This window comes from Camelus bactrianus, chromosome 11, assembly GCF_048773025.1.
Source record: "Camelus bactrianus isolate YW-2024 breed Bactrian camel chromosome 11, ASM4877302v1, whole genome shotgun sequence".
Taxonomy (NCBI): Eukaryota; Metazoa; Chordata; class Mammalia; order Artiodactyla; family Camelidae; genus Camelus; species Camelus bactrianus.
Window position 1 is genome coordinate 36,387,493 of NC_133549.1, and position 16,772 is coordinate 36,404,264.

General features: G+C 38.7%; 1 protein-coding gene across 5 annotated transcripts in view; it reads left to right on the plus strand.

Annotated features, from left to right (window-relative positions):
* Positions 1–16,772, plus strand: part of SORCS1 (sortilin related VPS10 domain containing receptor 1) — a 468,886-nt gene that overhangs the window by 90,287 nt on the left and 361,827 nt on the right. The gene's annotated exons all lie outside the window — the stretch shown is intronic.

The window sequence follows — 16,772 nt, forward strand, 5'->3', positions numbered from 1 at the left end:
CAATTAATCTTTATCTAGTAGGCCCTAGGAGCAGAGTCCACTATTCATTGCGTTTTAGAGATAAAACAAAGAGATGTTCAATGATTTGCTCAAGTCAGAGAGGAAATTAGTGCTGGGACTGAGTTTGACAAGGTTGAGCCCACTCTGGTCAGTGCATGGCTCCTGCCCTGTGGTTGCTGCTTGGCTGTTGATTAATGAATATCCAAGGGACTGGAGTTCTCGGCACTTAGCCTGGCCAGTTCCCTCCCTGCCCCAGGCTGTCATGTTAGTCTTTCTGCAAGGCTCTAAATGTGACATTTCCCTGTTACCCATGACTCCCAGTTAAAATCTCCCACTTTTGTGCTCAGTTCCAGCAGACTTTCCTTCTTTCTGTTCACTGAATGAGCCCAGCTGTCTTCTGTTGCACAGGTAACATATACGTGCTGATCTGTCTGCCATCTTTCCTCTTCACCTGGTTCATTTCTTCTCTACCTTCAGGTCTCAGCTGGAACTTCCTTGTGCAATCCCCCAACAAAAGCCCTCCATTGCAGGCACTCACAGTACCGTGCACCTTTTCTTTCACAAAAGTAATTACAATAGGAATTCTACATTGTCTCAGGAGCCATGGGTGGTTTTGTTCATTACTGTATCCTCATTACTTATCACAATGAAAACAGTGAAGTTGAAAATATTTAAGATGCTGTTCGCTTTTCACTTGCATCTCACCTGTTGTGAAGGTTTCTTCTTCCCGTTTCCCCTTTCTGTACCATAGCCCTTATCCTTCTCCAACCATCTTCTGCGGAGGCATTTCAAATCAGTATCACCTAAATCAGAGGTCTTCAACACTTGATGCATTTCTAAGTCACTTAGGGAGCTTTTAAAAATTTGATAGCAGTGCCCACTTCTAGTCAATTAAATCAGAATCTGTTTGGGGTGGGTCCCAGGTAGAGGCCTTTTTTATTCCTTTAGGAGATTCTGAAGTGTGAACTACTAATTTGAATAGTGGGTGCACACTATAGGGACTCTGTATAAAAAGGCTCTTTGTGCTGTAGTGGAAAAGAATCTGAAAAAAAAATGTGTATGTGTATGTATAACTGAATCGCTTTGCTGTACACCTGAAACTAACACTGTAAATCGACTACAACTTCAATAAAAAATAAGAAAGACAAAAATAAATAAACAAGTAAATAAAAAGAAATGTTCTTTGCCAAACAGGCGTGTGCATTTCCGAAATGTAGACAAGTTATCTGCAGCAGGAGGTGAACTCGTATGATTGAAGGGACTCTTACGAACTCCTGGCAGTGTTAGAAGAAACCAAAATCTTTATGAGACATGAGAGTTTCTGCTTACTTGGGTCTTTAATGAAACCTCTTTGACTTTTGAAATCATTTGATTTGCCTCAGGCAGATTTTTGCAAGCATTTTCAGTGAACTTGGCGAGAGGATTTTGTATTGCTATCCACGTGTATGTTTCAGATAGTATAGCTCTTAAAAGCTGCAAATCAACCTTCTTGTCCAATTGGAGTCACTTTTCCATTGACTAAGTATATTTTTCTGATTCAAGCAAAAAATACGCAAATGGTAAAGAATAAATATTTATATTTGGTTCACTCTGAGGTTCATATCTGACTACCTCCTTAACCTCTCTGCCTGTCGGATTTCATTTATCGGTGGCAAAATGTGACCTGTAATTTCTTTTTCTTTTTAAGAAATAAAGATTTTAAAGACTTCCAGTAATGTCAAAAAGTCTGCAAAAAGCTGTCCTTATTTCAATATAATGTCATAAATGTATAAAGTGGATTTCCCTGGAAGTATGCATTTTAAAACTTAAGTGGGGAGTACACATTTGGTGAAACTAATGCATTAATACTCTACTAGTGGAAATCACAATTAAAGATTTTAAATAGGAGAATTTGGCTCAAGACAGGGTTTCTTAAGCGTTTGTGCGACTGATTGAGTGGCTTTTAAGTGAGGCGAAAGCAATGGGTTTTTCCTGTAGGCTTTTAATATACACGAGAAAATGTACTCTCAAGTGAGATATGTCATTACCTAATGATTTTGCCACACCTAGAAAGTAGCTGATTCCTTCTTTGTGCTGATTATGTCCTTAAAAATAATAGTGAGCCAACATGGCTTTCAGTAAAAATGCTGAGAGGGGAGAGTTCCTTTATTTGCTGTGAGTTTTCTGTAGAGTTCTGTAGAGGGGAAAAAAAGATCATTTTCTGCAACTATTGATTTCAAACATTTTCCTATCAATAATGTTTTAAAAAGGTCCTATTCTGCTGGAATGTAATCCACAAAATTGGATGGAAATTTTTTCCCATTGTAGAATAGAAGTTGACAAGTAGTAGAAAAAGAATTCAAGGGGACAAGTGAAAAGAAGACAGAAACAAATTCATGAAGGGCTGAGAGCAGATTTAGGATTTCTGTAATACTGTTGTTCTAAAAAGTGCTTCTATGACTTTGGAGGCTGGAATTCAGTTTATGTCTTTGCATTATCCTTTCAGGAGGTGATACAAACACATACACAGACACACGTATTTACATTTATATACATTTATACCTGCCACAGTAGGGGTGTTCAGTAAACGTTACTTGAATCTGAAAATGCAGAAAACTAAGGTGACCAGACATCCTGGAGTGTCCTGGAGGATTTCAGTTTGTATCTGTTATCATCGATAATTACAGACGGTGTACCTTTCAAAAACATCCTGGTAAATGGAAAATATATATGGTCACTTCCCTTAGAAGCAATATGTCCAACTTCTTGGGCTTGATTAACTGAGATGTAATTGACTGGACAGGTCTTAAAATTTGAAAATGACCTTTGATTTGGGCTAGCATGTCATCCTCATGTCTGAGGTTGTCCCTAGTTTCCCAACTGCAGAGAAATGATAAACAAGTCTCTCTGTAACCAGCAGGCCTCCTCAGAGGTGGGTAAGGCCCGGAGATATTTAACAGCTCCATTAATGACCTGGAAAAGCTTGGTAAGCAGCTTGCTAATGACACCTGCAGATGACACTAAATGTGTGGGTGTTGGAAGCAACAATTGAAGCATGAATTAAAAAAAGGCTCCAAGCCCAGGCAGGGACTAGAACAGAGAATTCCATTTAGGGTGACTTTGTAAAGCAGTTCTGCATCTTTGGGATTCTCAGTTTCTTCTGTAAATGTTAAATTAGTAATGTATCTGAAAATGCTTGGCACAGATGTGCAACCCAATTTGAATTGGTTGAATCAGATTTTAAGAGCAGCATCATAATACTAGAAGTCATTCTTTCTTCCACTATATCGAGTCTGATCTCTAGTAAATAAATAGTTGGACATCAAGGGATCCATGTACCCTCTGAGATAGTTTGCCAGGTATTTGGTGTGTGCCCATAAACACTGCACCACATGGCTGGTGTCTTCCTGGGGAGGGTGTCTATAGCTCTCATCGTGTATTCCATGGTGTTACATTGAGAAGCACATTAAGAACCTCTGTACTGGTCTGCGAGCTTCCTGTAAGTTTTCTTTTCACTACTCTAGCCACGCATTGAACTTTCCATATCTTCAACATGGGCAATTGTTGTTACTCTGGCATCCCCCAGATATTTTCATGGCTGATAAAATTTTAGCTCTTTGAAAAGGTCTCAAGTATGACCCCATTTTCAGGCACTCCCTATCACTGTGCTTCATTTTGTTATCCTCATAAGATTAGCTAAAGTGTGACATTTCCTTGTTTTTTATTTCTACTCATTTGTGTGCTGCCATCCATTAAACTACAAGCTCCTTGAGAAGCATGTCCTTGACTTTCTTGCTCACAGCCATGTGCCTAATACCTAAAACTGATCCATGGTAGGTCCTCAGTGGTCATTTGTGCCAGGAAGGGAGAAAGGAGGGAGGGAGGGAGGGAGGGAAGGAGGGAAGAAAAGAAGGAAGGAAGTTATATCACACAGAACCTATCACACAGTATATATTAAATGGTTTAATGGATGGAAGACTGAAAGGATGCATAAACAGATAAGTGCAGCTCACAGAAATTGTTGTAAAGATGTGGAGGGAAGGATGAGGCCTGAGCAGTGGAAGGATTCACCCTGCTCCTCTTTGGCACAATAGAGATGTTTTGCTCTCCAACCTGCAAAACCTTTTATATTATCTAGTCCTCAAGTGGTTCTGGATGGTGTCTTTGGTTCTAAAAAGAAACTATCCAGTCACGTTTCCTCTATATTGTAAGGATCGGCAGACCCATTTCTTGGATACACACAGGAGCTTTGGTTCAACAGCCGACAAGGTGAACTCTCGACATATTGAATTGGTTCCAGAATTCAGTTTAGAGGAGAGGTCCACTGAAAGCATTTTGTGTCTACTTTAATTCACTGGGACTAGAATTTTCTAGGAATAAAGTTGAAATGGAGTGGCATTTTTATCAGTGGGGTTTCTGCTGTACAATCAAAATACATCCCTCAAAATCAGAAATAATGTCCTAGATTCGCTTTCTCACAGGACTCAACCTCTTCTGATTGTGGAAAGGAAAATTTTTTTTTTTTTTTTTTTTTTTTTTTTGGCTGAAGCCAATACTCCGGTTCTTAGTTGATTGATTCATATCTCACACCTGATTTTCTTTGTCAAGTGTTTAAAAGTGACCATTTTCTCTCCTGTCAGCCCTGGATAGTAAGTTACAGAATAAAAGAAAATATCTGACCCTTATATATAAGCATCAGCTATTGGGCCAAATCTAGCAGTATCTAAGATTCAGAAAGATTAACTAACAAATGTATTTGTTTTGGGTATAAATCTCTCCCGTAGGCTGGTTTTTAAAAGTTAGGGATTTGGCTTGATAAAACCTCTTCCCACAGGAGAATGTGCTAGTGGGCCTGGTTCTTTGAAACTTTTGGTAGAAGCGTGTGCTATTGTGATGCAGCAAACCTCATTTCACACACTAATATCCCTTATTAAATCAGCTTGAAGCCAGAATTTTAAACGGAGGCAATTGCATTTGTTTACTGATCACTCTCTCTTCATATAAGCCATTAGCCAGAGCTGGGGTTTTAGCAGCATCATGTGTATGCCAAAAGTACTGGAAATTCATTTTTCCCTAAAAATCCGGATTCATTTCTAGGCTCTTGTCATTTTTACTGCATAATTAACAATAATGTTTGACACAGTCATCCTCTTGACAGATTCTAACTTGGAACATCTGGTGTTACTTAGCCAAGAGCCTGATTCTATTCTCCCAGTACAAAAGGGCTGTGATTAATTAATCATTGCCCAGCCTGAATAATACATTAAAGATAAACTTCAATGCTTAGTCCAAAACAAAGGGGGGACGTTTTCTTATGTTATAGAAGGTGGACTCCCCTATTAATAGAAATGTAAAAATGAGTGAGTTTTAGCACTCACTCACCCCAGGTCCATAACTGGAAGTGACAGAGGCAAGGGTATCTCCTTAGATGGCTGTGGTTTTGGGACCAGCCTGCTGCCTGCCCTGCTCCTCTCTCAGGCCCGCCCCTTGACTTTGATGCCTTTGTCTCACACCTAATGCATTCTGTTGTCTGTGTGCCAAGAAGGACTCAAGAAGAGGACAGTTCACTGAGAGTTTGGATGGTGAATTCTCTGCGGACTTCATCTCTTTCATTCTCTATAGTGTAGTCAGTGCCATCGAGGTCCCTGACACCAGTGGACACTCAGTAGGTGTTTGTTCAGTTTACAAATGGGGATTCTTTTGCTGTGCCAACTAGTGGCATCATGGATTGCCAAACTTTCAGTGTCTTCTTCTTTACAAAGGCTAGAAGTTGGTGTCATTTATCAGTCCATCTGTCTTTCTCTGTATGAATGTGGGTCTGTGACTCACAGACTTTATATCCACAAACTTCTAAAACACCCAAAGTGTGTGATCGTAATTGGGTTAAATAATATAATGATCTGTTCATGATTCATGTTGCTTTTCCCCTGTTTTAAGAATCCTTTGGGGAGGCAGAGGGTTTGGCCAGTGGTAGAGCATGTGCTTAGCGTGCTTTAGGTCCCAGGTTCAATCCCCAGTATCTCTACCAAAAAGAAAGAAAGAAAAAAAGGGGGGGGGGGAGATGAGGAAGTAGGCATAGAAGGATAACCTTAAAAATTCAAAAAAAATTTAAAAAGAGTCCTTTACATGGGTTTTTTCTAACACACAGTCTCCGTTTCATTAAAAATGGCCTTGTTGGGTAGCTTTTCAAAATACCTCTTCCATAAAAGCTGTCTTTTGGTTTGTTGGTTGTGTCCCTTCCAAGGCCTTTCATTTAGGCCTAATACTGGTTACTTTTGTATTCCATCCAAAAAAATTATCTCACCTACCATCTGAATGCGTGTGAAACATTCCACTTAACTAGACTTACATTTCATTGTAAGACATTAGTTGAAACAGCTCAACTCTGAAGGTCACAGGACATTTTCCATCTTCACATGCCCCATCACGTGTTTATTTATAAGTACCTATCAGTTATTAATTCATTCAAACATACTTACTTTGCAAATATTACATCCAAGGCAAGATCCGAGGCCCTAGATATACAGCAATGAATAAAAGAGCAGGTCCCTGCTTTCAGGGAGCTTACATCCTAACTGAAAGACAAATCAATAAATTAATGTAGGGTATACTCTTTTGAGTGGTGATGAGTGCTGTGAGGAAAAGTCAGGTGAGTGAGTAGAAGGACAGTAAGATGATTTGCTCCGGTTACTTGTGTTGTTACTAAGGAGCTTACTGGGCATTACTGAGCGCCAATTATATGCAAGGCTTTGTGCTAAAAGCCCATTCCCTGTAACACAGTTTCAGTCTAATAGTGGAGATAGGAAATGCATAAAAATAGCGAAAACATAATGTGGTAAATAATCAAGCTAACCAAAGAGGTACAGATGATATCAAGAGGCTTTGAAAAAGAGAAAGGGCCCACCTGGGTAGCAATGACTGTAAAGGCTTCTCAGAACAGGGGTATGGGAGATGCGCCCAGGTGTGGACAGGGCTCCAATCACAGAAACAGCTTCAGCAAGGACGTGACATTGGGAAAATATTGGCAATGCACTGAGGTAACACATGGTCCATTTTGGCTAGAGTGCAGGGAAAGAGTCGGAAACTGTTCAGAGAGTGGCATAAAGTTCCCTTGCCACCAAATTTTGAAGGGCTTCAAATGCCAAAGTGAGAAATTTGAATATAAGAGCCATTTAAAAAAATAATGTATTTAAAACATGTTTCCTGATTATCAGGATAATACATTTTTGTTATGTAAAATGCAGACATTTCCTAATAATAAAGTTTCGGGCAGAAAGGTGAGTTAATCAGAGCTATGGTAACAAAATAATAACCCATCAGTGGTATATAGACAATTTCAGTGTGGAAAGAGTTGCAAAATAATCATGTAAGTTTGTCAACGTCACTGACAGTAGTTTGTTTTTAACTGCTTGTTCTGCTGACATCTGGATTCTGTCTGAAATAAAATTGAATGCCAGATGGGCCTTTTCCAGAAACCTTACGAAATTCAAGTACATAGCTACCATCATGGTTTAGGGACTATTTGAGAGACACCAGGTTTTCCTTACTTAATGCTCTTTCTTGTATCTTCTACTCTAAATAGTTGTCCAGAGTGTTGTGAGTCCTCAAGGAATACTGATCCTAATTGAAGACTGCATTTTCTGGAAGAATTTTAAACCCCAGTAATTAATACATGTGTTTAGAAAGTCAAAGGGTCTTTCCCCTGGAATCAAAGTCCTTCTTTTTCAGATTCTTTGCTGGAATAATAAATGTCTTCCTTCACACACCCTGATATATAAGGGACACATGTCAGTGCCCAATGTAAAGAGTTTTTCATCCTTTTGCATATTTTCAACCTTTCTGGGCTACATGTTGACTTTTCTGGACTCTAGTCACTTTGCCTTTGGGGCCTCTTTCTCTGAAAATATATTACAATTATATTTTATGACTGCACTGATACAAAGACAAATATATAATGTTATTAAGTTAAAACATTTTCTTTGAGCTAAAATTTGTATTTTTTTCTTTTGATTTTAAAATAAATGAAAACATTGCTCTCATCCCCTAAAACTAGTGTGAGCCTTAGGAAATCTACGTGCTGAGCCTAAAGGATAATTTGTCCTTCTTCCTGTCTGTGGAGAATTGATGATAAACTAGATTGAAAACCAGTATGCATGGCTGAGCCCAAAGTTGTTCATGCCCCATAAGACTCTACAGATGTGAACTTGAAGTCTGGTATCACATACTTTGAAAATACCTCCCAGTTGTACGCTAGGAACATGGGGAAAGGTCAGGTTCATTTCATTGACCTTTTCACTCCGGTCAGTAATGGCAGCTGCAATCTTTTATTTGCAGTTGAATTTAGAAAACATAGGGGCCTCGGTACTTACATGAGAAACACCAGGATCAGTTCACAAGGCCCCTTTTAGTGGAATTTCAGTTTTCTAGGCCCCATTTAAGGGAATCAGATTTTTTGATCCAGAATTGTGGTGTCTGAGGCATGTCAGTCTCATGGATGCTTAAACTCAGAGCCACTGTCCTACCAAACATATGCCTGGGTTGCTCTCCTCTGGTGGTTCTCCATTGCAGAATAAAGCCTGACTCTTTAACCTGGTGTTGGCTGTCCTTCATAATACGATCCAGCATCTCTCATAGCCTGTCATCTCCTTCTCTAGCTCTGCTGAAGTCCCTGAAGTGACTAAGATGCACCATCTTCTCTTTGGGCCCCAAATCTCCTTCTTCCACAGGCTGTCAGTTCCCTCTGCATTCCTAAAGGCTCTTACCAGGTGTCACCCCCTCTCCAAAGCTTGTGTGGACCCTTTGGTGTAAAGTTGCCCCCCTCCCCCACCGCCTGTGTGCCCTGCCCACGTGTCTGGCATTCCATCTGTGGCCACACGTTATTGCACTTGTTTAGTTGTGACTATCAACTTGGAAAAGAACACACAACACAAGAGCTCTGAGTTTCAGTCTTCTAGGGGGACTTACTGAGGACGATAGCCCAGGACACAGCCTCTCAGAGAGCTCTGAGGAACTGCTGCGGGGCTAAGGGGGAGGCCAGCACATATGTATGTGATTTTGGCAAAGGGGGACATGCAATCCAGAATACAACTTGGTAGAAGGTTGCTGCCAGTCATGAGCTGCTAGTCAGTCAATTGTTCTAGTGCTTTTCTAAGTATGGGAAGATGCAAGAATCCAGGTTTGTAAAAATTTCTCCTGAAAATATCTAACTATCTGAGGGCCTTTTCTGCCAGTTCTCCTAGAATGTGGAGGGCATTATTTTTAATCCTCACCCTGAATTCTTTTCAGGGTGTACTGTAGGTCAGCAATTGCAGTGACTAATGACTCAATTCTTGTCAAACCAGATGGCAAGTGGCATACTGTAGTTCATGACTTTTCCCTTACAAGTTAGAATCCTCATTTCTTAAAAGCAGGGTTTATGTTTTATTTGTTTGTTTATTTTACAAATTACAATGCTTGTTTCTTTTAGGCAGAGTACATTTCTTACTTATTTATGTATGCTTTTAGGGTATATACATGTGTGTATGTTTGTTTTCTTGTTTATTTATATATTTATTTATTTATATTTTTAATCCTAAAGGCTAAACACAGACTTCAGCTAATATTAGGCATGCGGGGTAGGATATCTTGATTTCTTACTTTCTTTTTATTTATTTTTTAATAAGGACAGAGCCAACCGTGTTTTGGGGTTAGATAAGACTGAGAGATTCAGAAGCAAGGTGAAAATCATCAGAAATATTTTGAAAGGAAACAGTTAGAAATGAAAGCTCCCCTTTATTATAAATGGTTCTCCAACCCAGGTCTTTCATTTTCGTCAGGAAGAGGGAGAAGAGAAAAACTAGAAAGGAACCAACACTGACTGTTGGTGATCTCTTACGGGTATGAGCAAGGGTTGGGAAGCTGATGTGGGAAAGGTGTGAGTGTTTAATTGAGAGAATATAAAAATGGACAAGCCACGTAATCCCTACTTTTATGGAATTCATTGTCTAATGCAGACACATTATCAAAGACCCAGAGACAGAAACAAGCAGAGTTTTAGGAGGGACAGTTTAGTTCAACTCATTGAATGTTTATTGAACCAAACAAAGACACACATCTTCCCTCGGGGAGCTTTTTACTCTAGTAGGTAGACAGGCATGGAATATCATATCCTACAATTAAAAATATAATTGCAAATTCTCCTAAGCATTATCACAGTTTCCCATGGAAGGGCTGGGGCCAAAGGGGTGTGGTGGTGAAACATGAGGCTAACAAGATAAGATAAGGCCAAATTTTGGTAGTTGTGGGGGGAACCAAGGGGATGAGGGGCAGTGGTGGCTTTGAAGGCCCTGATAACCTAAGCATTTTAAGGCAGTGGAGAAAACAGATGCTTAGCAACCTTTTGGGCCACGGAAGAAAGAGAAGAAGCCCACCACTAGCTAAGAAAGACTCATTAACTTGTTAATAGTTTTTTTATAGTTAATTGATTTTTTTAAAACTTCTGTGGAAGTATAGTTGATTTGCAATGTTGTGTAAACTTCAGGTGTGCAGCACAGTATTCAGTTATACATATATATATTGTTTTTCAGATTATTTTCCATTATAGCTTATTATATGATATTGAATATAGTTCCTGTGCTATATAGTAGGTCCTTGTTGTTTATTTTATGTACAGTAGTGTGTATCTGTTAATCCAAAACTCCTAAGCTATCCCTCCCTCTATCCTTTTCACCTAGGTAATTATAGATTGTTATCTATGTCTGTGAGTCTATTTCCAGCTTTAAATAAGTTCATTTGTGTCATATTCTTTAGGTTTCACATACAAGTGATATCATATGATGTTTGTCTTTGTCTGACTTAATTCACTTAGTATGCTAATCTCTGGGTCCATCCGTGTTGCTGCAAATAGTATTGCTTCATTCTTTTTTATGGCTGAATAATATAACTGGTTAATAATTTTAAAGAAAGCCAGAAAGACTTTATTGCTTTGTGTGCTTGGAGAGCTGTTCTTCCTTGTAAACTCAGGGCAGCTATTTCCTGTTTCCCGTGTGTCTTCATGGAGGGGGCATCATTTCATCTGGCAGGGGAGAGCATGAACCATTCAAATGGCAAAATCAACGTTTTTCAATATGAAACCCTCATGTTGAATAAAAACTTGGAACAGAAAAGACCTATTAAAGTACCCATTCCTAAGTCTTCCTCCCTGAAGACATGGATAAAGGCTTCCTTCTCCTTAGCTGCTTTCCAGCTCTTTGCCTGGACTAGGTTTTCATGACTAAGGATCCAGAGGTCTCTATTTCCCTGAAAATATTATCTGAGTGTCAAATTGACTAGTCTCACAGGATTTTTTTTCCTCTTGGGGAAGAGTTCTATGCTTAATCTAATTCTATATTTGAAGGGTGACAGAAGAGGAATTCATTAGATGCCTAGGATCTTTGGAATAATGTAAGTTGGAACATCGAGCTCAGATACTTGAACAAATAAATTTTATTTTGGGCTAGGCTCAGAATCTCTAACTTGGAGTTCATGCCCATCAGAGTGGCGTCACTGTTTAGTGGTCAAGCATCACTTCCCCACTGCTAAAGTGGAAGTCAGAGCTAAATCGGGGATTTCCTGATGAGAGCTCCACCTCTGCCTTCCCATGCCAAAGGCAGATACTGCAGACCTGTCAGACCACATTCACGCTGCACTAGGATGGCCTCGAAAAGCATTCACTAAAACAAACTTAGCCTGAGAGAGAGAGTGTGTTTGCCTGCCTAGGTAGTCTCCGTGGCTCTTAATACTAGGTGACGTGCATCTCCTCGAGATCTTTGTTTCAGAATTTGTAAATATCAGGCCCCTTCCCGCCAGATTAGGGCTCTTATTATTACTCTCGTTCATAGTTCTTGTTTTTGTTGAGTTACTGGATAATCTTCCCTGTACACTGCCAGAAACACTTATACCAGACTCACAAGAGCAGTCTATGGGCACATGTTCTAAACCACAGTGGGAGGTCTGTGGCTGTCTGGTTTGCCAGCACTTTTTATTTAGTGTGGTTGTTCCCAGCCTATTTACAGAGGATGTGCTTAAGAGTTGACTATACCTCAGGATTGGTAGCATTGTAAGTTTTGAAGACTATCGTATCTTTGCTTGAGGTGGTGCATTTTAATGTTAATGATCTTTTTTTAAATTGAAGTGTAATTGATTTACAATATTTCAGGTGTACAGCAAAGCGATTCAGTTATACATACATGTACATATTTTTTTCCATTATATGTTGTTATAAGAAATTGAATGTAGTTCCCTCTGCTATACTGTAGGTCCTTGTTGTTTATCTATTTTTTTTTTTTGAGTGAAGATAGATTTATTCAGAGAGATGCATTGAAATGTAAGAGAAAGGCCACAAGGTGTTGGGGTTGGGTGCTCAGATTAAAAGTAGGTACACACTCCATAGACAGAACGTGGGCCGTCTCCGAAGAGGGAGAGAGAGGGGCCTTTATCTATTTTATATATAGTAGTGTGTATCTGTTAATCCCAAACACCTAATTTATCCCTCCCCACCCTTCCCCCTTTGGTAAGGGTTAATGAATCTTTATTGTGGACTCAGACTTGATACAGGAATAGGGATTTAAATTTTAAAAAGTTTTACATTTTCCAAAAGTGCCTTAAGAGCTGTTCTTTTCTGTTTTATCAAAACCTAAAAGGTAGATGGGAAACATATTATTATTATTCCCATTTATAATAAGGAAATCGAGGCGGTGAACATTTAACTGGTCTGTCTGGGGGAACACAGAGCCCTTCTCCGAAAGCCCTGTTGAACGCAGTGCCCCAGCTCAGACGTCTGAGGGCTGTGATCTCACCCCTCCTCACTTTTCACTGCAGAGCTGGATTTACATACTGGGCTTTTCAGTAAAATTCTGTTTGAATATAGGGCTAAAAATATTTGAAAACCATTGATGTATAGGAAGGAGAACTGAACCAGGAATTGGAGTGTATCTCAGGTGCAAGTGAGAAACACAAATGGGACTCCGAACAGAGGGAAACTACGACTCCTGTAACTGCAATGCCCAGGGATAGCCCTAGCCTCATGCACCCTTGGATCCCAGTGCTTGAGTCATCAGACATTCCCTTCCCAGCCTTCATCTCCACATTTCTCTAAATAACGTTTCATTCTTGGCTGGGATCTTTCAGAAGGTGTCAGAGATTATAAGTCATGAAATGCTTAACCCACAGCAGAGGGAGAGAGCCTCTTTCCCAATGGCATTAACCGGAGTTCTGTGGCTGCCTCTCGTTGCTTTAGACAGAACCATGTGCTCTCCTGGATACATCACCTTGTAGGAATATATATGGTGAAATATATTGTATTTTTAGTGCTTTTTTCCTGTAATACAAATTACATCATACTATACTTGTTTTGAACTGACATTTTTCCTCCCACCTAACAATACATCTTAGGGATACTTTTTGTGGGTGTCAATACATGTAGATCTGTATTTTCAACTGTTACATAGTATTATACTGAACACTTATAATATTGATTGTTTAATAATTTTACCAATAATGAGCATTTAAGCTATTTGAGTTATCTTTGTTACAACAAATGACACTATCTTAACAACATTTTACATAGCTCTTAGGCTGCACGTAAGATTATTTCTCTAGGATAGCAACCAGGAGGTAGATCTGTGGGGTTAAAAGCTATGAGCTTTCCAACTTTGTTGAGTGCTACTTGACCTCCAAAAGTTACAGTCTTATTAGTTTTTCAGGTTATAATAATGTTGCAAGTAATAGCAAATCCTTATTGAAGACTCTCTCTTGGCTAGGTACTCTGCGAAGTATCTAATCTTTACAAAAGCCCTAATAGGGTCACCTATGAGATACATGCTAATATTATCATTATCATTTTGAGAATTCTAGTCACTGGCCTAAATTTAGAAAGGTTGTTTGTCTTGTCTTGATAAACTAAAGATGAACTTTATATTCTAAAGTTAGAGGGTAGTGGGTAGGGTATAGCTCAGTGGTAGAGTGCATGCCTAACATGCGTGAGGTCCTGGTTTCAATTCCCAGTACCTCCATTAAAAAATAAATGGGGAGTTTGAGATTTGCAGAAACTAACTACTATATATAAAATAGATAAACAACAAGTTTATACTGAATAGCACAGGGAACTATATTCAATATATTGTAGTAACCTATATGAAAAAGAGTATGAAAAGAAACATATGTGTGTATATGTGTGACTGAAACATTATGCTGTGCACCAGGAATTGACACAAAATTGTAAACTGAGTATACTTCAATAAAAAAAGGAAAGAAAAAATAAACCTAATTACCTCCCCCCAACAAAATAAAAATAAAATAAAATAGAAATAAAATAAATAAATAAAAATAAAGTTAGAGGGTCTATTACTTGGACCATTCCAGCTGCTCAGGGAGGAAACTTGTCCCTGAGTCTTGGGACAAAAACATTACTGAGAGAATCCACAAATATTCCATCCCTATGTGCAGTGTATGTGATTCGGACTCCATACTGTATTCCCACAATTATTATCTGGCATATTTAAATGTGGAGTGAAACAAAGTCAATAAAACAAAATTGCTGCTGAGCTTTTTACTGATAAGAACATTAGCCTTCCAGAGAAATTCAGTGTGGCAAGGAGAAAACTGGAAAAAAAATACCGGCCTTTATTTTATTTAATTTATTTTTTTAATTGATGTTTAGTCAGTTTACAATGTTGTGTCAATTTCTGGTGTACAGCATAATGTTTCATACATATACATACATATATTCACTTTCATGCGTTTTCATTATAGGTTACTACTAGATATTGAATATAGTTCCTGTGCTACAAAGAAGAAACTTGTATGTCTGTTTTATATTATAGTAGTTAGTATCTGCAAATCTCAAACTTCCAATTTATCCCTTCCCACCATCTTTTCCCCATTAATAACCATAAGTTTGTTTTCTAGGTCTGTGAGTCTATTTCTATTTTGTAAATAAGTTCATTTGTGTCTTTTTAAAAATTCCACATATGAGAGGTATTATATGGTATTTTTCTTTCTCCTGCTGGCTTACTTCACTTAGAATGACAATGTCCAGGTCTATCCAGGTTACTGCAAATGGCATTATTTTATTATTTTTAGTGACTGAGTAGTATTCCATTGTATAAATTTACTACAACTTCTTTATCCAGTCATCTGTTGATGGACATTTAGGTTGTTTCCATGTCTTGGCTATTGTAACTAGTGCTGCTATGAACATTGGGGTGCATGTATCTTCTAACTAGAGTTCCCTCCAGATACACGCCCAGGAGTGGGATTGCTGGATCGTATGGTAAGTCTATTTTTAGAATTTTGAGAAATCTCCATTGTTTTCCATAATGGCTGCACCAAATTACATTCCCACCAACAGTGTAGGAGGGTTCCCTTTTCTCCACACCCTCTCCAGCATTTATCGTTTGTGAACTTTTGAATGATGCCCGTTCTGACTGGTATGAGATGATAACCTCATTGTGGTTTTGATTTGCATTTCTCTGATAATTAGTGATATTGAACATTTTTTCATATGCCTATTAGCCATTGTATATCTTCATCGAAGAATTGCTTGTTTAGGTCTTGTGGCCATTTTTGGATTGGGTTTTTTTTTTTTGTTATTAAGCTGTATGAGCTGTTTATATATTCTAGAAATTAGTCCCTTGTCAGTTGCATCATTTGCAAATTTTTTTTTCCATTCCGTAGGTTGTCTTTTTGTTTTGCTTATGGTTTCCTTTGCAGTGCAAAAGCTTATAAGTTTAATTAGGTCCCATTTGTTTATTTTGCTTTTATTTCTATTGCCTGGGTAGACTGCCATTGGAGAATATTGCTAAGATTTATGTCAGAGAATGTTTTGCCTGTGTTCTCTTCTAGGAGGTTTACAGTGTCTTGTCTTATGTTTAAGTCTTTAAGCCAGAAAAATATGGGCTAAAGTTTAAAGCAGCACACATATTTCATAGAGTAGGGTGTGTTTCTCTGTGGCGACACTGACTGTTGTGTAACATGGTGAATATGTGATGACAGTGACTTAGGAATCCTTGAAAGATGTAAGTGTATCACTTTGTCCCTGGCTTCCTGGACTCAATTGGTATTAAGTAGCCTTACTTGGCTTAATCCTGTGAGGAAATGGGTTTATGTAAACTTCAGTGTGATGGTCAGATGTTCATCTCTCTTTAGCGTAGGTTGCAGTGGTGGAAGATTGTCTGGTCTCTTTAAAAACTGATCAGCTGCTGAGATCTTAGGAGGTGGTTCATTGGTAGCTACTGAGTGGCAAAGGCATGCCTTGCCTCCCACCTGAACCCAGAGGAGAGCCAGAGGGGAGAGAAGGCTGCTTCCAACTACTCCGGAAAGGATGGGCTGAGCACAGTTATTCTGAGAACCAGGAAATAATCAGACCAGATAAATTTAAGATACTTTGGCTGACGCTTGAGAATATTAAAATATTCTTGGCACCTTTCAATTTTAGGAGTGTCTGTGGAACAAGCAAGCAGCGTTATTACAGGGCCTGAATTTTCTGTCAGTTTATAAAGAGGCTTGGTATATATATTTTCTATCCTACACTTTTTGGATTACCTTCATGGTTACTTAACTTAATTGGGTTTGGTAGTTTATTCATGTTTTGCTTTTGTAAATGAGTCCTTTTTATTTTGGCATAAATTTTTGTGGCATTTATTAGCATATTTTAGCATTCTGAACACAAAGCCTATCATGTGTTAACTTTGCTATTTTCTTCTGCTGTCTTCAAAAGAAGAACCAGTCTCTGCTGACCTGTTGGCAGAGATTAGAAGGTAGAGTATAAAACACTG